This window comes from Camelus bactrianus, chromosome 2, assembly GCF_048773025.1.
Source record: "Camelus bactrianus isolate YW-2024 breed Bactrian camel chromosome 2, ASM4877302v1, whole genome shotgun sequence".
Classification (NCBI taxonomy): Eukaryota; Metazoa; Chordata; class Mammalia; order Artiodactyla; family Camelidae; genus Camelus; species Camelus bactrianus.
The window spans coordinates 103,713,823-103,727,035 of NC_133540.1; the positions used below are offsets into that span (position 1 = coordinate 103,713,823).

General features: G+C 41.8%; 1 pseudogene; it reads left to right on the forward strand.

Moving 5' to 3' along the window:
• The first annotated feature begins 7,103 nt into the window (after window positions 1-7,103).
• On the forward strand, window positions 7,104-9,842 carry LOC105074980 (kinesin-like protein KIF3C; annotated as a pseudogene).
• The last annotated feature ends 3,371 nt before the right edge of the window (window positions 9,843-13,213 follow it).

The window sequence follows — 13,213 nt, forward strand, 5'->3', positions numbered from 1 at the left end:
TGTAGAGTAGGCATTCTCAACAGATTTTGTTCAGAGACAAAATTCCAAATAATAGAATTTTTGTGAACACAATGTAAGGGCTTCAACATCAAAAACACTAAACAAGTCAGTGATATTTGCATTGAAATAATTATTTTCCAGTATGTTTCATGGTATCTATAAACAGTGACAACACTTTCTTTGTTCATCTGGCCATCCTTCAACCCTGTCACTAAGGCTTGAGATTTTAGCTCTGATCCCTTTTTATTATATCCCAGGGAAAAAGTTTCTAAATTCATTTTTAAACTCCTGTCTCTTAATATTAGTAAGGTATATCCAATCTAGACAAATCCTTGGCAGACATCTCCGTAGCATTACACAGTTATTTGAGACAAAAATACATTTTGAATACTCATTAATATTTGGCATCTGTGAAAGATTTCAGTACATCATTATCTAGGCTACAGTGCCTAAAATTGTTGCATGACGACCACCAATGATCAGCAAACACTGAGGACCCATCAGTGGTAACTTATAATACTATTCCTTTTACACTTTCTACAGATATGATTCCTATCTTTAAACGTTATCTTAGACTACATAACAAAGGATATTATCTTTCCTATACTTTTTATTACCTTAAAAGTTATGTCCAAAGTGTTTATGGATGTTAGTCTATGATTACTTTTTCTAATATTTATATAATTTGAAGTGTTTCACACAATTTTCTAATATTAAATGTCTATAACCTTCGTCTATCACTGTTTTCTTCAATTGTTCAACACTTAAAAAATTAGACCTGCATTAATATTAGAGAAGATTTGTTTGGTTTTAAGCTTAGTATATAACTCATAACTTAGGTCTCTTGTCTTTTTCAGATTGTACAATTAACCTATCATTACATAATTTTATATGTATATAATATATTCATACATACTGATGACATATACATATATACTGGTGATATGTACACATATATATAAAGATTATTTGTTACAAGGATTTAACTCACATAATTATAGAGACTGAAAAGTCTCAAGATCTGCAGTTCCAAGGTGAAGATCTAGCAAAGCCCACAGTAAAATTCCAGTTAGAGTTCAAAGGCCTGAGAACCAGAAGAGCCAAAGCTGTACATGCTAGTCTGAGTCCAAGGACAGGGAAAAAAACCAACGTCCCAGCTCAAAGACAGGCAGGGAGAGTGAATTTTCTACTTTTTTCCATCTTTTGGTTCTACTCAGGCCTTCAATGGATTGGATGAGGTCCACCCACATTGAAAGGGACAATTTGACTTACTCTAATGATTTGATGTTAATTTCATCCACACACACCAAGAATAACATTTAACCAGATATCTGGGCACACTGGGGCCCAGTCAAGATGACACATAATATTAACCATCACACATGGATTCATGAATACTGGGAAATGATTTGACCATGTGGCCACAAACATGGAAGAGATAACACTGGAATATTGAGTTCAAGGACATCTAGGAAAGAAAAATGTAATTGAACCAACAGGAGTTGGCATAAAGTGTTAGGATCATCTCACATATTAATGTCCACCAGAGAACATCCTCTACAGAAAAAATATGATCAGAAACTCCAACACAACTGAAAATTATTATAAGAAGAGAAACTTCTTAAGGTAGTATAAAAGGCAGTATGAGGTATCTTGGAAATCAACAACTTTTGTTTATATAAACTGTGGGTAGAAGACAGCAAAAGAAAACTCCAGTGAAAATAGCAAGAGAAGTTAAAATATCTAGGGATAAAATCAAAAAGAAATGTGTTATGTTTTTAAAAGTAACACTTACAAAACCTCATAAAGGACTGAGTAATTGAACAAATTGGAAAGTTACTGCATTGGGTGGGGGTTACGATTTAGGCAATTATTGGTACCAATTGCTTAGTTTTCATTGCATTCCTATCCGTGCCATGGCCTTATCATAAATGTAAGGTTCTTCTCCACTCCTTCGACATTGTTATTGGCCTGGTGATTTACTTTGACCACTTATCTCTCTTCCCCTCGACGAACACTATGATAGGAACATAATCTGGCTAGACACCAGTTCAAGGAGAGTGAGCTTTCTCTTCTTTTAGACGGTCAACAGGCCTCCTAAAAAAATGTAAGTCCCAATGTAGCATAATATTATCAGAGTATTAATAATTAAGTCCAACAAGAAAGTCATGGTTCAAAAAAAAATTGTGAATGTAGCTTTTGGCACAGAACTGGTTATCCTCAGACACACAAAACCTTACAAAGTTTCAGAGAGGATTTTATAAGCAAAACACCTTCAATCTAGAACCCAAAACAAACAAACAAAAATGCCTGACTCTGGGCCCCAAATGTTCAACTAGAAGGAAGTAGGCTGAGGATGTTGGCAGTCACCAACATACACACTGGTGCTTTAACAAATATGGATCTGGGAAACAATCCTAGGGATTAGAATTGAATGCCTAAGCAAGTAATACCTACAGTCCAAGAGTTTGTGTACCTGGTAACATTTGCCTAGTGTTTCAAAATCAATATACAGTAGTGACTGCTTTTCAAAATGAGAATGTCTTCGTTTTCAAAATGAGAATGTGTATTGTGTGTGTACTCTTTCCCTGGACAGCATTTTATATAGGGTATGTGCAGTATAGGTGATTATTTTTTTAGTTCATAGGTCTGTGGGACAAGAGAATTGGATGTAACCTGGCATGAATCAGAATATCTTAGATTTAAAATCTGATGTCATTATTGTATAAGGCATATGGTGGTCCTGGGATGGAGATGAGTATGTTTTACATGCAGGAATGACAGGAGTAATTGAAACCAAGAGGTAAACTGTGGTATACTGAATGTTTTTTATCCAATATCCAATTATTCCTGCATTCACACCGTGGCCTCAAAATGATCATAGTGTACTTCCATACCCCTTGACTTTTACTTGACTATGACTTGGTTTTGCCAACATCATGTATGTGGAAGTGACAGTATGCTAGTTTCAAAGCTAGAAATTAAGTAATCTTATATGTTTCTACTTGCTTTATTGTACTTCATGCCACCTTCCATGAATGTAACATATCAAGGTGTAGTGGTCTATTCAGGCTTCTACAACAGAATGCCATAGGCCAGGTAGCTTATAAACAACAGAAATTTATATCTCACAGTTATGGAGGGTGGAAAATTCAAGATTAAACCACTAGCAGATTCAGCATCTGGTAAAAGCCTGCATCCTAGATGGCCATCTATCTGTACCAGCAGGAGGTGGAAGGGGTGAATGAAATTTCTGGGCCTTTTTTATAAGAGCACTAATCTCATTCATGAGGGTTCCACATTCCCAGCCTAATCACCTCCTAATAGTATCCCGTGGGGATTAGGATTTCAACATCTGAATTTCGGAGGGACAGAAACACTCACATTACAGCACCTGGCAAGGACTGTTATCTAAGGAGAATGAGAAGAGCTGCCCCAAGCATCCCATAGTTGATTTCAGTGACAAGCGTAATACCACACAAGACAAGCTGTCTGAAATCACAGAACAAGTACCCTACACATTCATGAGACTACATGAATTTTCTTTTAAACAACTGAGAGTACAGGAGAATTGTCATATAGCATTTTCATGGCAGTCTTTCAGACAATTAGACAGAAAGCCAAAGAGTCAGGTCTTCCTTATTTATTTTCCAAAATGAATGTGGTCCTAAAAAAATACCAACTTTTAAAAGATGGAGTTAGGCAAACACACATTCATATGGGAAAAAAATGAGCAAGCAACTATCTTAGGGAGTTCTTCAAAAGAAGAGCAAAACAGGTAAACTAGCCAATAATATATCCAAGTGTAGTTAAGCCAACAATTAAAAGTGTGTAATTACCACCCAAATGGGAAATAGATCAATAGAATACCATAAAAATAGAGATGAATGAAAATATTTTAAAAATTAGGATACAATTAAGACAGTATCGCAAATCACTGGAATAATTTTTTAAAAAGAAGGACAACAGCTGAAACAGTAGCTCAAATGACCTCTCTGAACACACCATGAGACCTATAAATATGATGTATTTTTAATAAGCTGCAGTCTGTTTAATATCGCACCCACTTGCTTGTTCTCCCTCCTTTCCTTCCCCACTCCCCTTTGTCCTCCACTTCCCTGAAGCTATACCCTTCCTCTTAATTAAGTGCTAGCACATTATATTTTTGTCTCAGGTTCTATTTTCTAGGCAATCAAGGTTAAGATATAAGAAAATTTGCCCTTTTAGCAGTATATATAGGAAATATTTTGCCTTTTAAAAATAATTCTAGCATGCAAATATTTTAAATTTTTTATACTATCAATTTATCATGGGAAAGAAGCTTTATTCAAGAAATATTATTTGGAATAGATATTTTGTTGTATCAAATGTCATCTTGAACAACTATGAATAAATATTGTGGTTTCTGTCCTTTGACATACTTAAGTGGGTTAAACTTAATTGATTTTCTAATACTGAAACATATTTCCAGTACTATAATGAGCTCATCTTGGTTATGATGTGTTATTCTTTTAATACCTCAATGGGTTGTACTTGCTAATATTTTATTTTAGGAGTTTGGTACTGTTTATTCATATTAGAAATTATTTTTGCATATTTGTCAGTTTTTGTTATTAACGATACCAAGAATTTACATAAAAATAATTTAAAGCTTTCCTTCCTTCTCTATTCTCAGTAAGAATTTGTATAGAAATGCAATTATGAGTTTCTTGAGGTTTTGATAGAATTCAATTATGCAAACATGTAAGTCTGGTACTTTTTGGGTAGAGCTTCCTTGATTCCATCATTAAATGCTGTGTTGAAATGTTTTAGTCGTTTATCGCAATTGGCAAGTTTTGATCTCTATGCGTTGAATGTTGCTTTTCTCAGCATCTATTTTCTATTTCCCTTCATCTACTTCTTGTCTGAGAAAAGCCAAACATGCCACTGACTTTTTGAAAAGCCCTTCAATAATAAATACATGGTCAACATTGAGGGGAGGAGATAATAATTAAACACCCTCTCTTGGGACAAGGAGTTGTACAAGCACCCCTCACTCAGCCCCTAATATTCTTCTCTTTTTCAAGAACGCACAGGCTGTGAGCAGAACCACTTGACTGAAGAACAAATGCCATCTGCTTGACTTCTGGGTACGGCTCTTTATTGATTTCACACTTGGGAAGGTAAAATGGGTAAATTTTTTGCCTATCTCTCAAACTCTAGTAATTTGATACTTCAGTTTGCACTTAGATAAAAGCGAACTTACTTCAGTATTTGTAATTATACACCATTCAGGCTTACATAATTGAGGGGGAGACGTCCTGCATTGAGGTTTGCCACCAAAGTAATGGCCAGTAATTGTCTTCTTCAGCTGGCTTTGACCTTTTATAACTGTGCACATATTTTCTTTTTTCACAAGGAGGGATGATTGGCTAAGAGCAGGATTAGGGTATTTGGTGGTCTCCTAGCCAGATACCATAGTAATGCGAACTCATTCTCAGCATATTTCTAATTTTGCATTACCTTGTTACTAAGCTTTCTTACATAGTAAATCATTCTACTCTTTCCACAATGCAAAGTTTGCCACTGCGAGTGAAGATCTCCTATTTTCCCCTTTTTGGTCAATATCCTGTAGCTTTAGACTAGATATGATCCATCAATTCCTTAAATTCTTTAAGGTCCTCAAGACAAGTATATAGTTTACATTTTTGTCATTTGTTTTGTTCTAAGATATATAAAAGCGATGAGGAAGACAAAACTGCCATGAAAGTAAAAACAACATATTTACAATGAACTACAAGTTGAAATGAGGGGGAAGGTATAGCTCATGTGGTAGAGCACATGCTTAGCATGCACTAGGTCCTGGGTTCAATCCCCAGTACCTCCTCTAAAAATAAATAAGCCTAATTGCCTCCCTCCAGAATAATAATAGTAGTAATCTGTAAATAAGTAAACCTAATTACCTTCCCCCCCCCAAAAAAAAAAAACAACCAAACATACAAGTTGAAATGAAACTCTTCCACATTTCTTAGGAACAACTAGATGCATATTTTTTTAAGAATCCTTCAACTGGGCAAAACCAATTCTATCACTAGAACTCAGACAGACATTTACTTAGAATGAGAAAAATTAAACAGTTGTTTCTTTCTCCAATGAAGGGAACAAAAACTAATGAGGTATAAGTCGGAAATTACTTATCTGGTTTAACATTTAGTAGCTGTATCTAAACCCAGTAGTTATCACAGAGGCACCAAATTAATGTTTTTCATAATTATATATTCAAGAAGAAGGTATAATTTTCACATGATATAAAAGTATGCATATCATCTACACTGAGTTTTCATTGGCAATGGCAGGTTTTGTTTTTGCTTATATTCTTTTAAACAAAACTTCACATATTAGAAAACATTTTTATGATAGAAAAGATATGGCTCATACTCATCATCTGATAATCAAACTTTAAAAGATCAGAGAAGTTTTACATATAAAGAGAGATCTTTTACTCTCGCTGCTGTTCTCATACCTTTCTCTTTTTTCCCTCCAGGGGTGGTGACAGATAAAGTGGAGGCAGAGGTAGCAACAGCCACGCTGGTGGCAAGAATGATTCCCCATCTTTGAGGTAAGACTCCATGTGAGTCTCTGCCCGTGGGAAGTCTGGGACCCCCAGCCATCCAGGACCAGCAGTTCACACCACCAGCAGGAGGAGGAAGAGGAGAAGACTGTTCAGTGGTGCCAACCCCCATCCCATTTTCCTCTTCTTGTATCTCATTGTTGCCATAGCTGTTTACAGCAGGGCTTCCTCTGCCCCCAAATGAGGAGTTCTAGGCACTGCCATTCAGCTACCATAGCTCCTGTGACTTCGAGGAATTCTGCCTAATTCTCCCCGCTCTACACCTCCCCACCCACAAACCAGTGCTGCAAGGACTGAAGAACTGTGGAGGCCCAGACTGCAGCACTAGTGGGGCCATATCCCAGAATCCCCGCCCTGGAAGGCTGCATGCAGACTGAAGAGTAGCACCGGGGGGCTGGGCCAGCCCCACTGATCCAGACCTACAGAGCGCAGCAAGACCACCCAGGCTGCAGAGTACGCTAGGTTGGGGGTGGTGGAAGGACGGAGCAACAAGATGGCCAGTAAAACCAAGGCCAGAGAGGTCCTGAAGGTGATGGCCCAGTGCCACTCTCTCAGCCACAGGGACGAGAATGCTATTTACTAGTAGATTCTGACTGTGGATGTAAAACTGGGCCAGGTGATTCTGTGGAATCCCCACACTATCAGACTTAGATGATAAAAATTTGAGGCCTCTAGAAGACTCAATGCTTCAGGGTTTCAACGGCATGGTGTTTGCTTATGGCCAGATGGGCACTGGCATGACCTATACCATGCAAGGGAGCCCAAGCTGTACAGGGTAACACCTTTGAGCATTTCTTCACTCATTTCTCATGCTCTTAGAACCAGCAGTACCTGGTCCAGGCCTCCTACCTGGAGATATACCAGAAGGAGATTTGAGATCTGCTCTCCAAGTAGCCCAGCAAGAGGCTAAAGCTGATAGAGAACCCTGAGGTATCCACATCAAGGACCTCTCCTCCTTTGTCACCAAGAATATCAAGGAGATTGAGTATATGATGAATTTGTGGAACCAGACTCGGGTTATGGGCAACACATACACGAATGAAGTCAGTTCCTGCTCCCACTCCATCTTCGTCATTACCATGGATGGCACTGAGTGTGGCTGTGATAGCCAGGACCACATCTATTTGGGTAAGCTCAATCTAGTGGATCTGACTAGTAGTAAGAAACAGAATAAAGCAGGTCCTTACAAAGCTGAAAAGATAGGCACACAGTTCATGCATAATGGTGATGGTGAAGGTGAAGGCAGTGGTAGAGAAGGGCCTAAGGAACCCTCCAAAATCAAATCTCTTTCTGTCTGCCCTGTCAGATCACTGCTCTGGTGGGCAACAGGAGCACCCATATCCCTTACTGGGACTCCAAGCTGACCTGGCTGCTGCAGGACTCTCTTGAGGGGAATGATAAGACCATCATGGTGGCCTCACTGGAGCTAGCTTCTTACTGGCTCCAAGGAGACCCTCTCCAACCTGCGCTTTGTGAACCGAGCCAAGAATATCATGAACAAGCCCTGGGTGCACAAGGATCCCAAAGACACACAGCTGCAAGAATTCTAGGAGGAGATTACCTACCTGAAGTCTCATCTGTAGAAGAAGGGGGCGCTGGGAAAGTGGCTCTGGAAGAAGAGTAGCAGCATAAAGAAGGCCATGTCAGCCACAGTGGGATACCATGAAGGGCCAGTGATCAAGGCCTGGGAGGCAGAAGAGGAGGATAACAACCACCACCTGCCCCAGCCTATTGGAACTGGCCTTGGATAAGAACATAAAGAATTACCTGCAGATGCAGTAGTAGCGGCTAGAGGAAGAGAAGGTGACCATCCAGGATGTCTGCAGCCTGGTGAGTGAGGAGAAGTGGAAGTTGCTGGAGATGAAGGAGAAGATGCTGGAAGATCTCCAGAGCTGCTTGCATCCTAGTACAAGGCAGTGGAGAGCAAGCTGCTCCTTTGGGGCAGGAACATCATGGATCACACCAAGGAGCAGCAGAAGATTTAGAAACTAAAGAGTCAGGAGATTGCCAAGCAAAAAATGCCACGAGCAGGAAATGCAACAGGAGGTGATGATTTGAGGTGAGGAGACCAGGTAGTTCCAGGGCACCTACACATCCCTGCAGCAGGACATCGAAGTCAAAACCAAGAAACTCAAGAAGCTCTATGCCAAACAGCAGGCAGTGAAGGCAGACATCTAGGAGAAGTATGATAAGCATGTCCACATATAGGAGGATCTGGAAAAGGCACAGAATGAGCAGACCTGGGAACTCAAGTTCAAGTAACTAATCATTGAGAACTTCTTCCTCCTGAGGAGAACAAGGTCGTAAACAAGCTTTTCCTGTACTGTGAGGCGGGGCAGTAGAAGGGCCATCCACTTCTGTCAGCTAGATTCAATAATAGCAAAAGCAGCAGCAGCCCCTGTCTGCAGTGGGCTACAAGAGGCCTATCAGTCAGTATGCTCGGCTTGCCATGACAACGGTAGCATCCCAGGCACAGGACTGAGCACATAATAGCTGAGGCTCAGGGGGATAGCCTGGGCTTGTCACACTGGACATGGGATGGCACAACTGTCCACCCAACCCGAGTTGCATCTCTGCTTCCAGTGCTCTGAGGGGCCCCAGAGAGAAGGTCCCGTAGAGAGGGAGAGGCAGGGCCTCATGAAGCCAGATGACTCTGCAGTCTCCTTGGGTAGAGTGCTCCCTTTGTCCACCATCGCTTAAGGCCACCTGTCCCTCAGAACCGTCTGCATTCTGAGCCTGGCCGGGAGCTAGAGCGGAGGCTGGAGGCTGGGTGGATGGGCAGTAAAAGGGAGACGCACGGCCCCCAGCTTAGGAATCTGTCCTGAAAGTACAAATGTCAGTGACCACGACAGCTCTCAAAGGACTGATCCACTGATATGCAGACTAGGAACAGAGCTCCACCTGCAATGGTTCGCGGGCTTTGTCCCCAGTGTGTTGCCGAACCTAAAGGAAACTCCGGAGTGCAAATCTATGTACAGATAAGGCGGCGAGAAGCGGGGGGGTCAATCCTTTACTGAACTCTGGGACATGTCCATCCCTGAGAAGGAGGAACCGCTGAATCTCACCCTCGCGGACGTGTCTACTGTGCAATTTGTGGATGCTGTTTTGTTGCTGCTGTTTTACAAATTTACTTTGACACCTGAGGTGAAGAAAACTGTTTTCGTTGTCGACTTCACAAAGTTCTCTCCTTTCTCATCACAAAATTGGAAAAGACAAGTATTCAGGAGACCAAGTGAGAACACCTGCTTTTGGCTGCGGTAAGGGGGAGGGTCCTCAGGCCTCGGCCCATGGCGACGAGGGGCGGGGGCGGCGGGGCTAGTGAGAGCCTGGGGGGGGGGGGGGGGCGCAGGCGCTCAAGGCGCGTGGGCCGGGCTGGTGGTGGAGCTGTTGGCGTCGCTGAGGGAGCGGGGCCGGGTCCCCGCGGGGCTGCTGCAGCAGCCGGGCAGGAGTGCGTGCGGGGGCGCGCGGGCTTCCTCAAGCGGTCCTCGCCCTTGAAGAGCTTGCCACAGGTGGGCCACATACGCTTTCGCGCGTGCGCAGTGAGGCGCTACCGCGCCAGCTCGGCGGAGGCGCGAACTTCAAGTTGCCGTGCTGCCAGCCGCAGGCGAAGGCCCTCTTGCCGTTGTGAGTTCTCAAGGCGCAAAACTTTCTCGCATCCTGCGTCGTGGCACTTGTAGTTTCTCCTCGGGGACCCCAGGTTGGCATGACTTCGGCCCTGTAGGTCCCCTCGAATGAGGCGGGGCTCGCTGTTGTCTGGGTGCCTGGGCTTCTGCTCAGGCTCCAGTTCCACCTGGGCTGAAGTTCCGGCTACACCTCGCGGGGCTGCGGGTGGGGTTGGGGGTGGGGCGGCGTCTCCGCGCCTGCGCCGCCGCTGTTGAGGAGGGGTTGCGCGGGGTGTGTGGGGAGCAGGGGTTCCCCTTAGAGGCGCCCTCTCTGGGCTCTTCAGGGGCACGCGACTGCGCTCGCTGGTCGTGGCCTCCGAGTACGCCTCCTCCACGAAGAGGAAGGCGCTGGCCTTGCCTTCCTGGCCTGCCTGGGACTTGGGTAGGGTAGCGTGGCCGTCCAGAAGCTGGCCGGGCCCTTCTGACCACCCCGTGCAACAGAGTGGCTGGGCAAGGATAGGAAGCAAACAGAACAAGGTTCTAGTTAGAACATAAATAACTAATGGGGTTGTAACAGTACAATATGGTGACTTTAGTTAATATTGTATATATAAAGTTAGTAAGAGAGTAGGTCTTAGAATTTCTCGTCACAGGGGAAAAATAACCTAGCTATTTTGAGTTCTTTATCAGGGGTATTTTGGGGATTGGTTACGAGGAAATTATTGTGGTCCCTTATTGATGTCATGATTCCATGATTTTGTCTGTTTCTTGAAATCCTTGCAGTTGCTGTCATTCCATTGGAAATAGCAGACACTTCCTCCAGTATTTACTGACTAACTTTAGGAGAGAATTTCCTTCCCACTGCTCTGCTAAGGATTTTGAGGCTTTCTCAGTCCTTTATCCTCAGTGGATACACCTGTGTCGCACTTCTTGCTTCCTCTCGTGGCAGAATTCTTTAGCATATAGTCTTCTGTCAGTCCCACAACACACCAGACTGATTGCTGACAGCCTCCCATTTGCTTTGCCAATGGTGACGCTAACACTCAAATTTCTAGTTGCACCTGGCCCGAGATTCAGGCTGATTTTCTGCAGTGCTCACTGGCCATCCGACGAAGCTCATTCTTGAGGCCATCTGGAGTGTTCACAGGCAGAGGGTCACACAGTTTGGGAGGTGTGTGGGTGAGATGCACAAAGCAGTGGGGGTTCCCATAGGGCACTTGGGAGGATCCACAAGAGAGGTTCCCCCAGTGGCTCTTTCGTGGCCTTCTTGATGGAGTTCACAATGCAGTTAGCAGACCCTGAATCCACATGCCTTTAATGCCATCTGAGACTCCTCTCTGTTGCTCTCTCAGCAACTAGTGCAGCTCTCCCTACCCTAGCTAGTGCAGCTCACAGCTCAGTACTCTGGATGAGGCAAAAAAAGAAACAGGGCCTCTTGGCAGCATCTCACATGGCTGGGGAGTCTGAGTACTCACTCACATACTCTCACTTTCCCCATGTGATAAATCATGGACGAAGACAGTCTTTTTTGGCACAAACCTGTGCTTCCTTGGGGAAGTAGTTATGCAGGTAAAGTCAGGCAGTCACTCTTACCCTCTCCAGTGCATCCAAACTCATATATTTTTTTTTCTTCCAACAGTATGCAGGAACTACTCTACTGGAATCCGGGACTTCCACAAAAACTCTCGTCTACACATCTGATTCTGTGTTCTCCGTGGACTCCGAGACCACACTGAGATGTGAGACCCAGTTTATGGAGCACTGTAGTGTCCACGGTCAGGACCAAGGTATGTATGACTATTACTTGAAGCAAGCTGGTCAGCAGTTTATGATGGTTGATGTGGTCTGGATCCCTATGAAACTGAGGTTCTAAACAAACAAACATGTTTTGAATTTCCCCATTTGGTTTGCTATTGATTCAAATTTATATGAATCATAGGAGTGTGATACACTCTTAACCACTGAAATTAATATTCCGTGGATCCTAAATTCAAAGTAAAAAATTGAAGTTCAAACAATGTTGTTTTTCTGTGCAATAGTCTTGTCAGTAATTACTTACAAATATAATTAGATTATCTAAAATCCAAAAGTATATTTAATATTGCTTTTGTGTTTCCTATCTGTATAACCATGCAGACTTGAGTAAAACTGATGAATATGTTTATAGGCTCCCACTGTCACTGATTCAATGGATCTATTAACATTTAGACAGTGTTTATTACTTTTAATAAAATTTGCTGATAGAATATCATGTTAGGTGTAATTTAGTGTATTGAAGATGATACTTGTAGTTTACTGTCTGGGGAAATAGAAAAAAAATATATAGATAGCGTTGTTACCATAGCATACATTTCCCAATGTGTTTCCTCTAATCAAACAATTAATGAACTATTCAGTGTATTCACTGCATGCATCATTACAGAGTTGGCATATGATTAATTCATGAGTGACAGCAGGGTATGTCACCTGGAATACAGTGATATGCACTTTGACCTTCAAAGCAGTCTTCACAAAAGACTCAGAAAATACTAAGGCCCCTGCACTAATCTTATATGGAATGCAAATAACACATTTAAAAGATGTTTTGCTTCAAGACAAAATACTTTGACCTAATGTTAAAACAGGACTTCATTACAAAGGCTAGAGTGAAGTTTCTTTAAAAAAAAAAAAAAAAAAACCATGACAATAAATTTCACAGATTTTGCATGTGCTTTAAATATTTGTATATACTGTTAGGATGTAACCTTAAATCATTAAAATGTATTAGTTCATCTTACTTCCACATTTCAGCAAATGACACATACCTAATATATGTCAAATATGTGCTTTTAATTACTTTGCCTCTAATTAATATGCTCTGATTATTTTTCTACTATAAAATATGAATTATTCTGAGTTATGGCATATATACGTATATTTATATGTAATTATAGATATATTTATAATCCATTAAAGTGTTATTACATTCTGATGCCAAGTAAATTTGTTTTTCCATTAATAC